This window comes from Callorhinus ursinus, unplaced genomic scaffold, assembly GCF_003265705.2.
Source record: "Callorhinus ursinus isolate GAN/ISIS: 27379988/994484 unplaced genomic scaffold, GSC_fseal_2.0 scaffold2, whole genome shotgun sequence".
NCBI classification, from domain to species: Eukaryota; Metazoa; Chordata; class Mammalia; order Carnivora; family Otariidae; genus Callorhinus; species Callorhinus ursinus.
Window position 1 is genome coordinate 89,615,488 of NW_027397064.1, and position 20,155 is coordinate 89,635,642.

At 37.3% G+C, this 20,155-nt stretch overlaps 1 protein-coding gene and 1 pseudogene across 2 annotated transcripts in view; both read right to left on the reverse strand.

Annotated features, from left to right (window-relative positions):
• The window catches only part of THSD7B (thrombospondin type 1 domain containing 7B), a 758,532-nt gene that overhangs the window by 255,021 nt on the left and 483,356 nt on the right, over positions 1-20,155 (reverse strand). The window lies entirely within an intron of this gene.
• LOC112813193 (U4 spliceosomal RNA) lies at positions 16,221-16,303 on the reverse strand (annotated as a pseudogene).

Below are 20,155 nucleotides of genomic sequence, written 5' to 3' on the forward strand. Positions count from 1 at the left end.
GTAAGAAATGTCAGTATAAAATTCTGTAACTTCTTTTTTTAATCTAGAGATTTATAGATTTTTTTTTTAACATATCCTAAATCCAGACAGAAAATAGTGAGCTCACACTCTCTCCCTAATCTTTGGGTATAGGGAAGGTTTTATTCCCTCTCGATCATCCCTCTTCAAAGGAAAATGATTCTCAGTCCTTTAGGGCCTTGAACTACATAGCCCACCTTCTCCAATATGTTCAGGGAGATAACAATGAATGGGCTATGTTATGGACTGAATATCTGTGTCCCCCCAAATTCATATGTTGAAGCCCAACACCTAATAGTAGGGTGTTTGGAGATGAAACCTTTGGGGGACAGCTAGGAATTAGATCAGGTCATAAGGGGGGATGGGACTAAGTAGCCTTGCAAGAAAAGCGAGAGTGAGAGAGAGAGAGAAGGAGCTCTCTCTCCACTGGCACGTACCAAGGAAAGACCATTCCGGGACATAGAAATTGGGAGGCCATCTGCAAGCCACAAAGAGAGTCCTCGCCGGAATCTGACTCTGCTGGAACCCTAACCTTGGATTTCCAGCCTCCAGAACTGTGAAAAAATAAATTTCTGTTGTTTCAGCCAACCAGTCTATGGTGTTTGGTTACGGTAGCCCTAACTAATGTAGGTTGTAAATAAGAGCATTTTAAAGCTAGAAAGGTACACAGAGATGACTCAATCCAAGGGTTAAAAACTGGTGGCCTTCTGAATTAGCCTGCAGACTTGTTTTATAAGTGTGCACAGAATTAAAAAATACTTTAGGGATGATAACTGTAATTTTACAGAAGCCCCATTACTGTCAATTGCCTCACTCCTGCCCTAAAAACACATTTGTGTAACTTGCTTCATGCCTGTGTCTCTGATTTCTGTTGACTTTCTCCTTTTATACATGAGGAAACTAAATTTCAGAGATGTAAGGTGACATGGAGGGGGCTGTGCGGTGCCCTGGAGGGGGCTGAAGGTTTTAGCAAGTGTTGAAGGTTACTACAGTAGCCTGTAGGTGAACATTCTCCTCTAAGATGTAGGTCTGGAGTAACTAAAAGGGCAGATTAAGGCCAGAGGCCTGTCTGTAGCATCCTGCTAGCTCTGTCTGACTGCCCTCCTTCAATGAGAGCCTATTTTGAATCCATCTACCCCCCACCATGGCTGTCTTCCTTGGAAGTATGGTGGCTTAAAGTTCCCCATAATCTCTCTAAAATTTCACCTCCTTTTCCTCTGCTTTGATACCTTATCACTGACTCCCCTTTTCTTTAACTCAACTCTCAGGTCATTTTTAGATAAGCTGTTTTTTTCTAAGTCCCAACACTAAGCCCTACCAGGCCTTTCTTTCAAATGCAACCTATCAGAGTCCTGGTCTCCTCCCTGTCTGTGGCTCACTCTACCTCTGGACTGAGTGGTGGCTGAGATGCTCCTGGAGGTAGCTCCTTCCCAGGACGATGAATGATGCATACATTTTTGCCTGCTAATATGGGGAAGGATGACATCCTATAGAGAGGGAATGGCACGGCTAAAATTAGCCCTCCTTAGGCTAAAACCTAAGGTTTATGTGGGAAATAAGACTATAAAAATAAGCTCACACAAAATCATAGAGGACCCTAGATGCCCTGTTAAGGGCTTTGGTCTCTACAGGTAATGAGGTGTGGATTTTGTTTTGTTGTTTTCAGCAGAGGAATATGTATTTTAGGATATCTGATGAATGTCCATAAGTAAAAGCCTTCGCTGTAAACAGCTGCAAGCACTCAGAGAACCCACAAATCCATACATTTATAACCAAGGACACCGATATAAATGATTCATGAAAGTTGACAACCAAATTGTGATACTTGGAAGAGTAAAGTTACTAGAGCCACGCCGAAATCGTCACTCAATGAGTAAGTATTCATAAAGCTCCTTCCAAATGTGAGATGCTGTGTTTGGCACTGAAGGGATCCTGAGTACAAGATGGCTTAATGGCTCTATAACAACTTCTGATCACTCCTGCTTCCCTTGAACTTCCAGGCAGTGACAAGAAATACCAGAAGTAGATTAGAGGAGGTCCCTGATGGCGCCAGGGGGGCTGCTTACCTGAGAGTCATTTTCCTGAATACACCCCCCTTGCTTCCTGTGAGGTTATCTTTCATAAGCCATTAACAGCCTCACTATTGTTTAAGATAGTTTCCTCAAATTAATTTGCCATATTCATCTCCAGTCTTCAATATACATATTTTTTGTATTTGTAGTAAGTTTATATCTACTGTGTACAAATTAAATCAGCCCTTAATCATCACCAAGAATGCTCTTGCAGATGCTATTTATATAAGATTGAAAGGTCTGTTCTATTTTGAATCATTTTATAAAACAAGAGAAAAAGAAATAAGGTTCTTAATAGAGCCTATATATATATATATATATTCCCCACCCACCCACCCAGGGAACATGTCCATGAGGAAATTTCAATGGGAATCTCAGAATTCCTTTTAGGAAAAAAATGACTAAAGAGTCTTCTATCCCACAAAAGAAGTTTTCTTTACTTGTTCTCAAATACTGGAAAGAAGCACATCTCAGGACTGGTGCCTGAGGGTATCACCATGAATAAGGGAATATGTCAGGGCAAAGGCACGAGAGAAAAATGGAGAAATATTTTGCTCTAAAATGTGAATAAGTGGTAGGATTAAAATGCACACTTACAAGGGGACTGTTAGAAACACAGGGTAAAGCCTTACTCTCTATTTGAAATGTTCTAACAGGTGTGAATAAGAGTGAGCTGCACAGTAAATTACCATCACAGCTCTTCCCACAGTTATTATTACATGAGCTATTGCAATTTCATCCCTATGATGTGTCTCATCTTGTAACTCTTAACATTTGGGGATGGAGGATTAGAGAGGGGGGTATTGGTATTGGTCATGCATTATCTTCAAAAGAGAGGCTTAGAAGGCCCCCAAAGTTGGACTGTCCATTTTCTCCAAATATCTTTTTCAAACAGAACACTCTCCAGTGGTTTTATTTAAAGTCTGTCCAGATGGTCTCAAAACTGGAAACCAGTAATGGGAAAGAGAGCCCTGAACATACTCAACAACTAAGACATTGAGGGCCCAATATTTTACTACATGCTTGATGAAATCATTATCTAATACTTATAACAGTCCTGTACATGGGATAATACAGTCATTGTTTGTAGATAAAACTAAAGCTCAGAAAAGCCTACCCTTTTCCCCCACACCACAAAACTAGTAAATGGAGATGCTGGAATGTATACCTCTGGCCACCAAACTTCACAGGATACGGTCACTGCAGTTATACTTAATGCTTCCAAGTGGGGAAACAGGTATTTTTGAAGCATAACAACATCTGAAGATGTTTAATTGTAAAATATCAATTTTATTATTCTTCCTTCTTCTCACATATTTTCTTTAAGGTTGAATTTTCTTAATACCTAGTGAAATCTTTTCCTGGGCATTTACCAAATTTTTCATTTAATGAATCATATACATACAATGTCATTAATCTGTTTTGACAAATATAATTATAAGCTACGTTTCCTATGAACCTCTAGTACATTTTCAAGCCAAGCATGGCAACATCTGCTACCAAAGAGTAAAATTATGTGTGTGGTGTGTGCATGTGTGTGTGTGTATTTCTCTTAACTAGGAAGAAAGGTGTTTGATAGTACTTTAGTTTGAATAGCAGGCATTGCCACTGTATCAGTTTATCTATTGATGCCTACAAACCACACAAAACAAAGGCTTACAAGTACGGGTTGTCTGGGCAATTCTCCTGGTGTTGCCTGGGCTCACTCATGGCACAGCATTAAGCTGGAAGATTAGCTGGAGACTGGGCCGAGCTGTACAGATGGAATAGCTGGGCTGCTTTTCCATGTGGTGTTATACCTGAAAGAATGCAAGACTTCCGCAAAGGATGACAGCAGCTATCCAATAGGGCAATCTCTAATGGGCACGCACTTGCAAAATCTATGCTTGTGTCATCTTAACTAACATCCTATTGGTCAAAACAAGTCATACAGGCAAGCACAGAATCAATGTTGGAGGGGCTACACCAAGGACAGGGATAGTAGGCTATGAGACAGATACATCAGGAGCTATTAAAATAACACTCCACCACAGATACCTTTTTGGACTTGAAGATAGTTTTCCTTTGGAAGGGTGAGTGAGCAGCCTTGTTGGTCAAGCTCCTAAAGGGATGTTATCAGATACTTGGTGTTTAAGGATTTAAGGGGAAAAGAGGTCTAACTTTTAAGGTTGATTCTTAAAGAGAGAAGCAGGGGCAGGAGTTCTAGCCCATTTATTGGTGGATCATGGAATCAGTCCTGAAAGAACACATGAGGGCAGGTATAGACCCAAGGGGATATGTCTGAGAAATAAAAGTACTGAGCAAAATTGGTAACCTGTGACAGGGTACCCTTGGCCAGAGTTCACACTATGGGTACAGAACTGTCTTCACATGAAGAACTCTGGTGGCCCAGTGATACCCAATGAAGATTAACACTACAGGACCACTACAACAGACTAGCCTTCAACAGCAACTCCCTGTATCACTGAGTAGCCATGCCTGTAGGGTACTTTATGGATGCCCATTCTTACCCTCTTTCATGTGCATGGCAGACAACTACACCTATGATTTTCAGGAAAGAATAAGATAAGGCAAAGGGGCAAAAAAGCATAATATGAGCTAAACATTACAGAGCATTTACTTTGTGCCAGGTACTAGTCTATACACTCCACAGCTGCATTCTATTATCATTCCTACTATACAGAGAAAGAAATAGAAGCAAAAACAAAAAAACAAAAAGTTAATTAACTTTTCAAATCCAAGGAGCTGTTATGTAGCAGAGGTAGGACTCAAAGTCAGAAGTCTCACTCCAGAGTGCGGGCTCTGAACAACTGGTTATTCTGCCTTCACAGAGGATCAATTAATTAGAAAAATTAATGGTGTGACTACATTTACAACTCTTTGGAAAGCTCATGTTGATTTTTAAAAGCATTCATGCATTAAGAATTATCTATTAGTATGCTTTAATCTTAACCATACTTCTGGTCCTTCCCAGATCCCTGTGTCTATACAAAGATATCTGTTTGTTTGTTTTTTTTCTCAATAGTAAATGGGAATTTCTTATACTTTTCATCCTGTCTTAAGATACTTTTAGGAGAATATATAGATGTTATATCCTTACAAAAGAAATCCTTTATTCTTACTGAAGTATTCCTGCTGTGATTACATCATTTTCTTCCTTGTAAAGTAAATATCAATCATATGATGTTGGTTATTTTGTAACACAACTTTGATGAGTCATTCTGATCCTCAGCCTGGAAGCATCTAAGTGTCCATCCACATTTCAATGTAAGAGTTGATAGCAACTGGCTTATTTTTTATTGCTCTGGCGCCAGCAAAATAAAACCCTCCATAAGAACATGAAGCTTCTAAAAAGCATTAAAGTTTGTGGCTTTTCTTAAAAAGCATAAATATTTGAGGTCTGAAACTCATTCATGATTACTCCTTTCACAAACCATTAAAAACTCAATCATTCCAAATAAATCTATTAAAGATACTTACAGTGGGTGCTTACTAAATTTTTTTTTTATTTGGTTGTTTACTTTGCCATTTCCTTGCTAGGCTGCAGTAGTCCCTTGCTATTCTTTTTATTTAACAGTTATTTCCAATCTCTCATAACATCTGCTTGAATCCTCACTGTTAATTTTAGACAAAATGAAAATGCATTCAGAATATTCCCTTTTGATTAGATGATCAAGTCACAGAAATACATGGCTGTTCAGATACTGAGAGGGACCTGAAATTCAAATTTCGATTAAAAAATAGGACTGAGTTTATGAGCTATTTTTTGAAAAATGTGGTTCCACCTTGATTCTATATTTCATAACTACAAAAAAATGCATGATTACTATAGATTTCATGATATGTTATATAACCACAAAGGCAACTGCCAAACAACCCAGCCACAGGTGATGATGGAACCTGTATGCACAACTCTTAACTTGAGGCTATTTCCTATCTGCCAGATGTACTCTATCTTATTTTATTTATATATATTATACATAAATATATTTATTTATAATTTTAGATATATACCTATAAACATACATATTTTATATAGAGAGAACATAAAATACATACATATTCTATATAGAGAGAGAATATGTAAAATACATAAATATTTATATAAATATAAAAATTGCTTGGAGATCTATAACAGAAAGAATCAACATGTACCAATATGTTGTCTTTATATTGCTTAGCAGAGGATTTGAGTAAATGAGTATTAAAGAAAAATCTATCCAATTGGTGAAACCATGAATATAAGTTATTGGCTCTTTTCAACAGTGGACCTACAGGTAATTTAACCAGTTTCCTTTCCTTCTTAAAAAAGGGACTTTTAAAATGGAAAGCATCATGCCTTGCGCATTTACCAGAATTAAGATAGCAAGAATAAAGAATTCTTTCCTGACGGCATTATTATATTCGTGCATTCAACATCCAAGATCTGTGAGGTTGTGGGGATGCAAAGGCAAATCAGAAGCTACTCTAGCCCTTAAGAAACTCATAATCTCATGGGAAACACAAATATATAAACAAATAACTATAATGTTATGTAATAAAATCTTTCAGTGGAGGTATGCACATAGCTGTCTGGAAGCAAAGGGGAGAGAGATGTTGGCTCTGCCTCCAAGGCCAGCCTCGTAGTTACAAACAGGATTACTGTGAGAGCGAGGAGCATCAGATACCAGACCCAGCTGGAAGACTGTAAAAGCAGGCCATATAGCTGTAAGATTACTTTTTTCTAATGGTATGTGACACAGAGATTGATTTAAATGTGTTGTTTTTTCTGTTATAGCCACAGTCTACTAGTTCTCCTAAAATATACCTCTTTTTCAACCATGTGTAGAGTTTCCTGAGATATGTAAATAAGGACTATGAAGATTTGAAGGGAAGCTACTATATGGTTGAAGCATCTATTATATTCAGCAGAGTAGGTATAAGATTCTTTTATTCATATGTATTTATTTACAAGTCTTTATCTAGAAAAATGAAAAGGATAAATCCAGGTCAAATTCTTACTAGTAAAGGATTCAAAGAGTGCCGGGCAGGAAAACAAACAAAAAACCTAATTTATACAGGATGTGAGGAGATCTGGAAGAATAACTCTTCACCCCTATGATTCTGTTAGGGTAATCTGTGCCATCATCCGGGATAGGACAGAGTCAACAGAGACATTCCAACTTTAAGGAACAGGAGTATGGTTGGTTAGGTCAGTTAAGGATACACAGGGAGGCTGGGATGCATGGAGCACTGTCTGTACCTGTACACTTGGCCTTGCAGAGGACTGGAACAAAGGTTCATTACTGATCAGAAGCCAACAGTAACAGGAATGGTCTCACAGTACATCTGGTAACTGATGCATCTTGCTAAACTCTCAGATGAGGCCACCTATTTTTCCCGAAGTTAGTGTATCATCATACTCATTGCTCAGTTTCTTTCTGACTGCTTTGCTTACTATCCACATCTCTACATACTCCTGGCTTCTTTCCAACACTGCGTATCTGTCTTTAAAAAACTGAAAATCTGAGTCAAATAGTCACTGACTAATACAGGACATCTCAACTGAGCAGATTTCCATAACTAGGCCAACTTAAAGGGTACCCAGTCTCTTTTATGGCTAACTCAACATTTCTGTTCTATTGGAATAATCCCTGGAGGGGACACTAATTATTCTAGCAGATGTTAAACAGAGTTTATTCTGCCATCAAAAAAGCTAGTGAAGATACATACCAAATCTACCTGTTAGGAAGTCATAATGTATATTTACATATTGAAGCCTCTATAATGTTCAAAGAGAAAACCAGTTTAACACTGCTTAAAAGATATTTATTTTAAAGATAAGACTTTATTTTTTTTCCTGAACACTGTTTAGCCCTCTGCATATTTAAAAACATTCCCACAACAAGCTTAACCTTAACTCTAGTTTGGGAAGCACTGCTCTGGTCAGCCTCAAGTGGAGCTCTGCTATCCGGTCCATGAGTTGTGGGTTGAACGTCAGGGACACGTGATACATACTCAGCAGTCAGTGTCAGGAACCATGGTGAACATTTGCCTCAGGAGAGGGCTGCAGTCAAGAGAGGCATTTTGAATTTCGTAGATCCCAGTCTAGGTAAACCCCATAAACCCCGAGACAATAATTTCAAAAACAAGACTGGTTAGATTCCCTAAGTCTGAGAAGACTGTTTCTTAACCCATGAGCTGGGTCAGGTGCTAGAAGGACCAACAAAAACTAAACTGATTTTGAATGGGAAGGGAAACAAATTCCCTCCATAAAAAGCAAGACATTAAACGTGAAAACCTGTGGACTTTCAGAATTAATCATGGTTCATTGCAGGCAAACTACTGGCCTATTAACTTCCATTTGGATTATGCAGGCAGATGAAAAAAGTAAGGGAGAGCAGAATGTTTATTCTGTCCTGACTGGAGTGCGGAGTCCATCTTTCCTTTAGAATTATATATTTTTTTTTCTCTTCTTTCTTTTCCCTTTTTAAGGTAAAGTGTTCCTTTTGAAAAAGAATAAATAATACAACCATTTAGTGTTTTGTGGCTTTAGGGAGGCTCAAAATAAAACTATCAATATTATTAAAAGTGTATCCTTAAAACTTTTAATTGGCAAATTTATCTCTAGGCTTTTTGTCTTCGCTACCTGTAGGTCTTCTCTTTACCTCCCATGTGCTCAGTGTCCTCATGCTCAAGTTTGACCCAGAGTCCCAGGCTACATTTTATCTATTTCCTAAACTCTATCAAGACTTACCCAGTGTCTCTTTCTATCAGAACTCCATTTTCTCTTTAGTTGGAAATTAATCCTTGTATAAATGTTTGTTAAAGTTGTAACTCACTCTGCTTATGCCAGACAGTTGGGTAGTCTTTAATTTTACCAACAAATAATCTGAAGCTTTGGTGGCCAACACTTGCCTGAGTCTCAGAATATTGTGTGTACCTTGGTGAAAATACAGTACTTCATTTGAGGGTGATAAAAATATCTATCAAATGTATGGCTTTAATGTTCCATGTTAAACATAACTTGCTAATTACAAAAGTTATTAAATGACACCCCAAACTCACACCCTGTTTTATCACTTGACCCTCCAATGTTAGAGTTCCTCAGGGCTTGCTCTTAAGTCTTCATCTCTTCTCACTTGACATTCTCCCATCTCTCAGATCAGCGGATCTCATCCAATCCCAAAGATTCAATTACCAATATCAGGACTAATGATTACCAGGCTTGAATCTGCAACTCAGACCTTTCCATTTAGCTCTCATTCTCCACTAGACATCTCTGTTATTTTTTCAGAATCTTCAAACTTGATATTTCAAAGTCCTATTAATGATCTTTTCTCCATTCTGCTCCACTCTAGGGACTAACTCATCAGTGGCATCCATGCTGCCATTGTTCAAGCTGGAAACCTGAGTGTTTTCCTGGGTACTTCTCTCCATTTTACACCCCCAGCCACTAAATCTTGGGTATTCTTGGGTATTAAAATACCTCTTCAGCACCTCCTTTTCTCTCCATCTCCACTGGTATGTTGATAATCAAAGCCACTATCAAGTCTTCATTGGATTATGAAAACAGTCTCTTACATGGTTTCTCTTAAACCACTCTCTCCCCACAAAACTTTCCTTCCCCACATTGCTGCCAGAGTGATCTTTTTAGAACCTAAATCTAATCATGCCACTCTCCAACCTAACACTCTAATATGATTCTATTGCTTTCATCATAAAATCTAGGTACACTGGCTTACAGACTTCCATATGATCCTTCTTCCCTCCCCACTGATGTAGCTTTACTTTAGGCCGCTCTCTAACTCTATTATGGGCTATAATTTAGCTACTAGTTCTATTTCAATTATTCCAATGCCCTGAACAATTTCCTTACAGATAGATTTACATACACTATTTCTCTTGTTGGAAATAAACAACTCTTCCTGAACAATCAAGTTCCTTTCATCTGGCATCAATTTTACTAAACTCATTCATTTTATTCTGAACTTTTCCTTTGTAGCACTTAATCAGAATAATAATTATTTTTATTTATAAGCATTTGTCTAGTACATAACTTCACCATTAAGTTAAAAGATACACAGGGGTACTATTCTATATACCCTGTTCTCCATTCTATCCTTAGTACCTTGGAGCATAGCAAGTTATCAAAATACTTCTTTTAAAAAATAATTATGAGGAACACCTACTATTTAAAAGATCTTTTCAGTGGCACGTGATAGCAATAGCTCTCTTTCCAACCCCTAGTTATGTGTTTCATAGTAGAAGTACGAAAAACTTAGTCTAGCAAATTAAGATTAACAATTACCATACCTTATGATTTATCTGGGAGTTAGTGGAAAAGATAGATACTTTTAAAAAGACGTTTCTCCCTCCTAATCTCTGGTAGTTCTTTTGATGTTATGCTTTAGCATATAAAAGTTCTCATTGGCTGATTATTGATCAGGATTCTGATAAAGTATGGACTCATTTAAAAAAATGAGAGAGAACAGAAATTTGAAATAACTATGACAAGTAACTACCTGGGTATTCAAGAGTCAAAGAAAAATGGTCTCAATAAAATGTTGAACACAGCAGGCAGGAGAAATAACCTACTTTGAAACTGTAACTGGAAGCAGAGTTTGCAATAACTATAAGTGGGTCAGACAGCTTTGCCCTCCTGGCATAAGTTTTTAAGGAAATTGAAAAGTTCATGAATTAAAGATAGACCTTTCTAAAATATTACAAATCTGTAGCTATCACCTGGCACATTATTTAACAAATTGCTAAGGATTTTCATGAACTTTGCACATGCCAGGCGTGATTCTTATAAACAGCATTGGGGTAGTATGTCCCAGCTGGCTTTAATCAGCTGAAATGGAATGCAATCAGCATCACAAATTAGTAGTATTCCTTTCCATGATCATCTTGTTCCATAAAGAAATGACAAATGGGTAAAAATGCTGTTAAAAGAAATCACAAAATAATGTCTCCACAGGGAACATAAGTTCGTTTGATTTGAAGATTCCCATGATTGCTTATACATGATTTCCCAAAGCAATAGACTTGAATGGACGCTTCTGAAGCCATTTTTCATTTTGATCATAGAGTCAAATAAAGGGTTTTGCCAGAGGACAAAATGTATCAGCAACCTTATCTAAATTTATCCCAGTCTGTGGAAATAGTTCACACACACACACACACGCACATTCAGGAAATTACCATCTTAGATGGCCAGAAAAATATTATTTCATAATTATTTTATGTTATTGATTTTTCAAAACTTTCAGATTTATTATCACTTTTTAAAACCTCAAGAAAAGTAAAGAACAATATCCTGTAGCCAGGGATAAACTATCCATATGCACAAATTACTAAACTTTCAAGATAATAGGAATAAAAAATGCAGCATGTAGGTTTCAGTGCCTCAACCTTGACCGTGATTAAGTTAAACTTTTGTGCTCCACCACACCCCAAGCAAAACTGGAAAGAAGAAAAAAAAAAAAAAAAAGGAATAAAAGCTGCATTCTTAGAGATAGGATAAGAAACTGTTCTACACAGCTCATGAAATACTACTACTGTTTCAGATAGACACTTTGATTTAATGTACATTGCAGACAATTCAAAAATTATGACTGAGCCCTTATGTGACACACATACTCGCCACAAAGCTTGAATTACTCATTTGTTTATCTCATAAAGCATAGGCTGGTGCAACATAAGGACATTCCTAGCACACTCCATGGAGACATAATCTGTAACTGTTTAAAATGATAAAAGGCTAACAAAATGGATTGAACACTGCATATCGAGGGCATATGATTAACCGCACTCAGAAAATCAAAAACTAAAGAAAACACACCAAAAAAAACATGAGTCTGAATATCTGGCCTTGCAGTTATGGATATTGTCATTAGGCATTCAGTGGCAAACAATTGCTTTTTGTTACTAAATCATGTTTGGCTCTTGACAACACCTTGTGTAACCTGAATCTAGTCTATTGGTGACATTTTAATCATATCTTTTGTTGAGCATCTACATCAATTGGATATCCATGAAATTGTGCATGTAGTTTTTTTTTTCACAATATTTTTCCTCACATGAGAGCCTTTAAGATGGGTCAAATGCCTCCATATGGACTTTTCCACATTGGTGAATTAACACAAACAAAATGATTAATGGTCCAATTCAAGTGCAGCTACTGTGAAACTCTGGTCTAGAGTCCCCCTAGTAATGCTACATTTTTTGAAAGTGAATCCCCTACAATTTAACAACAAAAAGAACAAATAACTCAATTAAAAAAATGGGCAAAGGACTTGAATAGACATTCCTCCAAAGACACACAGATGGCCAACAAGCATATGAAAAGCTGTTCAACATCACTAGTGATCAGGGAAATACAAATCAAAACCAGAATGAGCTATCACCTGACATTCATTAGGAGGGTCACTGTCTAAAACTCCCAACCCCCTCCCCCGCAAAAAAAATAAAGCCAAGGGTTGGCAAGGGTATGAAGAAATAGGAAACGCTCACACACTGCTGGTAGGATATAAAATGGTGCAGCCACTATGGAAAACCGCATGGTGATTCCTCAGAAAATTAAATATACAATTACTATATGATTCAGCAATCCTGCTTCTGGACATATATTCAAAAGAATTGAAAACAGAATCTCAAAGAGATATTTGCACACCCATACTCATTGCAGAAGCACTCCCAACAGCCTGAATGTGGAAACAAGCTCAATGGCCCTTGATAGATGAATAAAGAAAATGTGGCATATGCATACACTGGAATATTATTCAGCTTTATAAAAGAAGAAAATCTTGTTATATGTTACAGCTGGATGAACTTTAAGGATGCTATGCTAAGTGAAATACGTCAGTCACAAAAAGACATAGCATGATTTCACTTATATGAGGTATTTAAAGTAGTCAAATTTAGGAACAGAAGGAATGTTAGGGACTGAGCTAAGGGGGAAAAGGGGAATTGTTTATGGGCATGATGTTTCAGACTGGCAAGACGAAAAGGTTCTAGAGATCTGTTGTACAGCAATGGACAAATAATTAACAACTCTCTACTGTACACTTAAAGATAGCTGAAATGGTAAATTCTATGTTATATGTTTTTTGCCACAGTGAAAAAAGGCACTGGAAATAAAGGTAAAGAAGATAAAGGAAGGTGCATGAGCCCGAGAAGCAGCTGCCAGCACCCCAGCCCTACACAGACATAAAGGGGCAGGTTCTCCTTCCTGCTCCCCACAACACACCAAGCAACTCAGAACACTTCATCAAGGCGGAGCACAGGGGTTAACTAAATAAAAAGAGAAAAAAAAAAAAAAGAATATGTCTTGTCAAGATGTCTTTTCTTAAACTGTTTCTTACTCTTTTTCCTTTCTATTACGTATTTATTTTGCATCAGCTGAATTGCTCACATCCTAAATTTCTCTCCTAATCTCACAAACTAGTACATGGGATCTCCATGTCACCTCCTTCCCCCTGCTCTAGCCTAGATTGGCTGTTCTCTAGGTCTAATGCACTGGCGTTTTTCTTTGTCTTTATTTAATTGCTCTTCTTCGTCACAGTCACTATTTTTGTGATTCCATATTCATTCTTTCTCTTTTTCTCTCTTTTTAAATGTTTATCTCTTACTTTGATTGAACATATCCCTAAGTAGCATGGATTCTTACATCCAGTTATTTTCCTAAATTAATTTTCATCTTTCTGAGGCACATCTTCTAATTCTTTCAGAGAGGTCTATGTCTAGAAAGCATTATATGTTTTTGTATGTCTGGTATTTTTTTTAAGTTTTATTTTCTCCCACATATGAGCAGGATAGTGTGGGTTTGGCATAAAATTCTACATGACAAGTTGTTTTCCCTTAGTTCCCTGAGGATATGGCTTCATTAAATTCATGTAGCTAGAATGCTTAATCAAAAAACCAATATCAAAATCTGATTTATTCTCAGTGTGCTTCCTCAGTTAACTCCTGCTGGTAGTAGATTCTTCCATTCACTGAGTTTTCTTCCTTGCTTTGGTAATGGTGGCTTTCCTTAAATATCTGCTGACTAATAATTATTTGCATTTGTTTGTAGTTGAGATTTTCTATTGCACTATTTGACGTGTGAAAATACACCACGTGTCTGAGGGTGGGGGGTAGGGAGGGCAAGATATAACCACTGTGGCCTGTATTCATGTCCATTTTCAGGAGGGAGTAGGGGGCTGAATATGTAGTCAAAAAAGACCCTGGGGTTTGTCTCTTTATGGGGTACTCCCTATTCCACTTGGGAATCACCAATTTTTCTTTTCCATCTAAGCTACTAAATATCAGACTCCATCTGATAACATGTATCTCCATCACTGCTGCTTGACCCAAGGTGAAGTAGGGAGATACACGAGGGTCAACTTGTTTCTGTTTTGTTGATAACTACCCATTCTTTCATTTGCCCTTAGACCATCTTCATGCTCCTTCTGCTCCTTCTGGCCACCTCTGTGAGACTTGCCACATTCTTGCCTTTGTAGCAGTTAACTCCAAAGTAATAACTAAAGAAATATGATTTTCCAACTTGTGATGTTTCTTTCCCCCACATGAATTAAGTTCCACCAGCTATAACACTCCTGGCCTGTCTCTTCTCATTCATTGTCCCTCCCATGGAGGGCAGGAAATTGACTGGGGTATTTGGAATAATATGGGTATACAGAATATAGCACCTTCCTTTTTATCTCATTGAAAATTGAGCCTGCATGCAGAAATCATGAGGTCTCCTCTGCTCATTCATACTATGGATGTTATAGTGGCAGTAACCACATCTCTAGAAGTGGGAAGGCCTGTCCCAGTCTGGTGTTGCCATGACTAGCTGGTAAGTCTGTTTCATTCTCATGTTTGGAAGCTCATTTGTCCCTAGATATAAACCACATTCTCCAATATCAGCTTGACAAGCACAACGTTTAATTACCTGTGCCTTAACCCATTGTCTTCTCAATTCATTCAGAACTCAAGGAGGAAATGAAACACCATTTATTAGGCCATCTCAAAACCCAACGTGTATATTTGAGACCACTTTTGCCATCACCTATTGAATCCTTTATGTTATAGCAATTTCTGGTCCATCAAGGACTCAATATATTTCAAAAGAATGAAGTTATGTATTAAATTATCTTTTCTGTAATTTCTAAGGATATACTATAGGATATATGTGTACACTATACAAGCTATAGTATAGTATTTGTGCACTATAGTATGTGTTCAGCCTAACATCTGGAAACATACCCCTTATTGTAAAACAAACAAATAAATATATATATAGTCTAGTCCAGAGGTTCTCAATTAAGAGTGGTTGTTCTCCTCTCAGTAGAATTTAAAAATGAGAAGCATTGTGGTTGTTGCAATGATTAGGTGGTATTTAGTACCTAGGGGCAGAAAGGCTAAACATCCTGCATTGCCCAGAGCAATCCTTTACAACAGAGTCATCCTGCCCAAAATACCAATAGCGCCAATGCTGGAGACCAAAAGTTCTAACAGTCTACCACTTTGGTTATTTAGATAACTCTCCTAACACTTTGGTTATTTAGAGAACTCTCCTCTGAATTCCTTCTAAAACCTTTACGCCCCTTACACATGAGTTTTAAAATATATTTAATCTAAAACCTGGAATTTTAAAGTGAAATCTGAATTTCCCTCAAATTTTGCAATATGGAGAACAGATTTCAAATTTGTACCTATTTGATGGAAAGAAAACTCTGGACGTAAGAGCACAATTCAAGATAAAATATCTATAATAAAGGAAGTGATTTCATATTGACCATAAACCATAATAATACCATATATATATATATATATATATATATATATGATGCATATCTCCAATGTACCAGACACTGACCTAGTAAGTTTCTATATCAAAACATTTCTATGATGTACTTATTAGATCTTTACCATAGAGAAAAGAAAACTAGGGTATCAGAATATCAGGCAACCTGCCAAATATCACCTGGTTAGTAAGTGGAGAAACGGATAAAATCCCAGACCTGTCTGATATTTTAAAAGAAGAAAGAAGCATATCTTCTTCTCTCTAGTCAACTGCAGTCAATGCCTGGCAACATGGTTAAACTGAGGAGCAAGAAGAGAACTAAAGAGGGAGGTATGGGCAGAAAAGGACACATGCATGTATGTAAGTGAGAAAAGTTTTCAATTAGCAATAATTGCGCCTTGGATAAACCTCATTGGCTACGATACTGCCACTGTGCAAAAGAGCATCCCTTTCTGCCTCTCCCAGAGCCACCAAAGTGAATAAAATCCCATGGCTGCTTCCTCCCATTGGTTGGTCCCTCTCCCAGAGTCACATCATCATAATCACTTGCCTCAAAACACTTTCCTTTATGACTCTCAGTAAGAGACCAATTTATTAACAATAGCTGCCAGATAAATTTTCCCCAAGCCCCAGTCCACAAGTGAAGAGCCTTTCTTTTTGTGTGTGTTATATATTCGATTTAGAAATTAGGACATCCACTTTAACTCTGGGTCCCAATCCACCCCTTCACAGTCCTGTGCTTTTTTTCTCTGCTTCATCCACTCCCGTGTTCCCAAGTATGGCAAGAAATACTTTCTCTTGATATTCTTAGTTTTTTCTTTTCTCATAGAGTTCCGCAGAACATTAAAGAGCTTGTGCTTGTTTGCTCTTCTCTAGTTATTTTTGCATCTACCACAAACACACCTGCTTCGGTGATTTCTGGATGCACTGGATGCTTGCCATCTGACAGGAACAGTTGTGCTTGTTTGTCTGAGCAGAAGGACTGCATTTCTAATGGCACAAGACTCCTACTGATGACACAGGTCTTAGAAAAAAAGTACCTGAAGTCAGGCTTTAATTTGTCTTCAAAAGATATTTATTCAGAGAAAAAGCTTATCCTTTGTCTTTTTTAAAAAGAAAGTTCAGGCTGGCACTTCCTTATGTTTCAGAGACATAGAATATAATTCCCTTGAGAGTGGAGACCTGTATCTACTATACATATTATCTTGTTGACTAAATAAATGATCTCATGATGTGCACTATACCTACAGGCTCTGTAATTAATGAAAGGATGAAGTTTTAGTATGCCAGACTAAAAAAACCTCCTTTACAGCATTTCGCACCACATCCGAAGCAGATTTTTGTCTTTAATGAAGCAACATCAAATGTCATGTAAATTAATATTGTTAATTAAAAGTATACGGGATTTTTAGTTTGCATTTAACTTTTCTTACTTTATAATTCCCAAGCACTATAAACATAAATAATATTTTCTTAGTTTTGAGGATTTAGATGTATTAAGTGGCATTAAAATTAAATTAATTTAAATCAATACTAGGTAGGTACAGTGGCTTGTCTCCAAGATGTCATCCTCAATTTCTTCTCTTCTTTTTCTGCAGCCATTTCCCCATTGAGAGTGGTTGGCCAGGCTTCCCCATTGCCCACCTTGAATCCACTGGTCTATAACTGCTTTGATCAACAGAATACAGTAGAAGTAATAATGTGTGATTTCTGAGGCCAGGTCATCAAGAACCTTGTAGTTTCCAAATGGGTCCCTTGGAACACTTGGTCTGGGAGAAGTTACCTGCCATGTAAAATGTCCAACTATTTTGAGACTGCTATAGTAGGAGGGAGTCTAACTAGCCATTTGGAGTGAATATTTGGAGAAAAAAATACCTGACTAGCCTCTTCTGTACCCACCACTCTTGGCCAAGCTTTAAACGTGTAACTAAAGAAGACTTCAGTAGTCCTATCAGCTGCCTGACTGCAACTGTCTGATGGATCCCAAGTGAAAAACACCAAGCTAAGAGAGCCAATCCCTAGAAGTATGGGAACTAATAACATTGCAGTGTTATTTTAATCCACTAAGTTTTGGGTTTGTTACATAGCATTATATAACCATAACAGTGTCCATTAGAATATATTTTTTCCTCTTTAAAATATGTTATAAGGAGCCAACATGAAGGATCTCCCAATGGCCAAATCTGGGACAATTTGAGCAACAAAATAGTGATAGTAATGGATTATAATTCATTTAACAAAATAATTATCCATGATATAATGTATATATTATATTATATATTAACATAATATTTATTATATGTATACGATCCATAATATAAATGGTTGAATAAATTGGTTGGTGGAGAAGAGACAATTCGTCCTATCAGTAGTATTCAAATGAATAAATATAGTAAGAATGATGGAAATAGAAAATTACCACTTGACAAATGCTGCCGTTATGAATTTTGCTCATTAGAATCATTGATGGTTGCTAAAATTAATGGGCAAATGAATGAGAAACTGGATATTTGTATAGTCTCAAAGTAAATTCCCACAAAAACACTAGTGAAAGAGAAAAACAGCCACTTTACAGTGGAGAAACCTGACAGATAGCACATTAACAAAGTGATCAAAATTAAGCTGTAAGAAGACATGTTGATATCGGGCAACTCCTGATTTGACACCATTTTTGCCAAAAAGATATAAAGTCAACCTAAAGAAAAGCGTCAGACGAACCCAACCTGAGAAACATGCTATAAAATAAAGGATGAGTGATCGTCACAATTGTCTGGGTCATGAGAGGGAAAAACTGAAGACTCAGTCCCTGATTGAGGGCAATGAAGGCAACATGACAATTAAATGCTAATCTCTGGAAAAACTAATCCTGGATTGACTCTTAGACGAGAAAAACAATGCAAAACAAAAATCAAAATTCATGGGACAATTGGTGAAACCTGAATAAAGTCTGAAGATTACTAGTAGTACTATATCACTATACTTTCCTGGTTCAGATAATCACATTATTATTTATATGTAAGACATTAACAACAGTGAAAGCTGGCTTACAAATAATCAGGGTAGTATTTTGCAACTTTTTTGCAAGTCAAAAATTATCTTAAAAAGAAAATAAATATAAAGCTGATACATAAAAAAGACTGGAGCGGAGGAGGATTTGGTGTGACCTCAAAGATCTTCATTTTGTTCTCAAAGAACAGACATTTAAATGGTATTTATTTTTTTATGTAGAGAGCTCATGTGTAAGCAGGAGGGGAGGGACAGAGGAGAGCAGAGCGAGAATACCAAGCAGGCTCCACACTCAGCACAAAGCCCCACATGAGGCTCAATCTCAAGACCCTGAGAATATGACCTGGGTCAAAATCAAGAGTCTGGCCCTTAACCAACTAAGTAAATGATTATTTTAAAAGACATTTTAAAAATAATGGGGGACTTTTATGTAATGCAATGCTTCACTAAACAGATCCAAAAAAGTTGACACACATAGTTGTGTGGTCTTCTGTCTGCGAACCTGACTTCATAATTGAATTGCCTGTCCTGTGGTCAGCCAGGTGCGGTTCTTCATGTTCCCAGCACAAGTAGTGGAGGCCATGAAAAGAGCCGCTGTTATTGCAATTGATCTGCTAATAGTTTTCCACAAGTCTTGATTTTAGTTTGATATGCAGCCCATTTTGAAGGTAGAGCTAGAAGGGAAGGAAGTTTACATAGCACTATCTCTGTATTTTCGGATGCATAGGGTAGATCCTTGGCTATCATGTGGATATGTAAAATCCTGCCACACTGGCCATAGCAGATTAGACCAAGAATTGGAAGGATGAAAATTAAACTTATTTGCGTTGAAGTGGAGTCAGGCAGATGCCATCAGATGGTGCCAGTGTAGCTTCCAAAGATAATAAAAATAGAGTTTGGGGAGGAGGCAAGTCACTGTAGCTTTTCCTGCTTCAGCTCTTTAAATTGCATCCTTGGCAGGCAGTTAAATTTCTTAACATCAGACATAACTATTAACTATAAATGGCCCCCAAATATTTAGAGTCACCTTGAGTATTTTGGATGACCTAATCCTCATGATTAACTGCTGCCCTGACACTTCAGTATTGATAATTGAGAATTTTCTTTTACTGACTCAGAAAAGCAACATCAACTTTCAATAACCAACAAGCTTTTAAATTTTTATACAGACGATTCCTGACTCACAATGGTTTGACTTAACGATTTTTTTTTGCCACTTAACGAAGGTGGGAAAGCCATGTGCATTCTGTAGAAACTGTACTTGGATTTTTGAAATTGGATCTCTTCC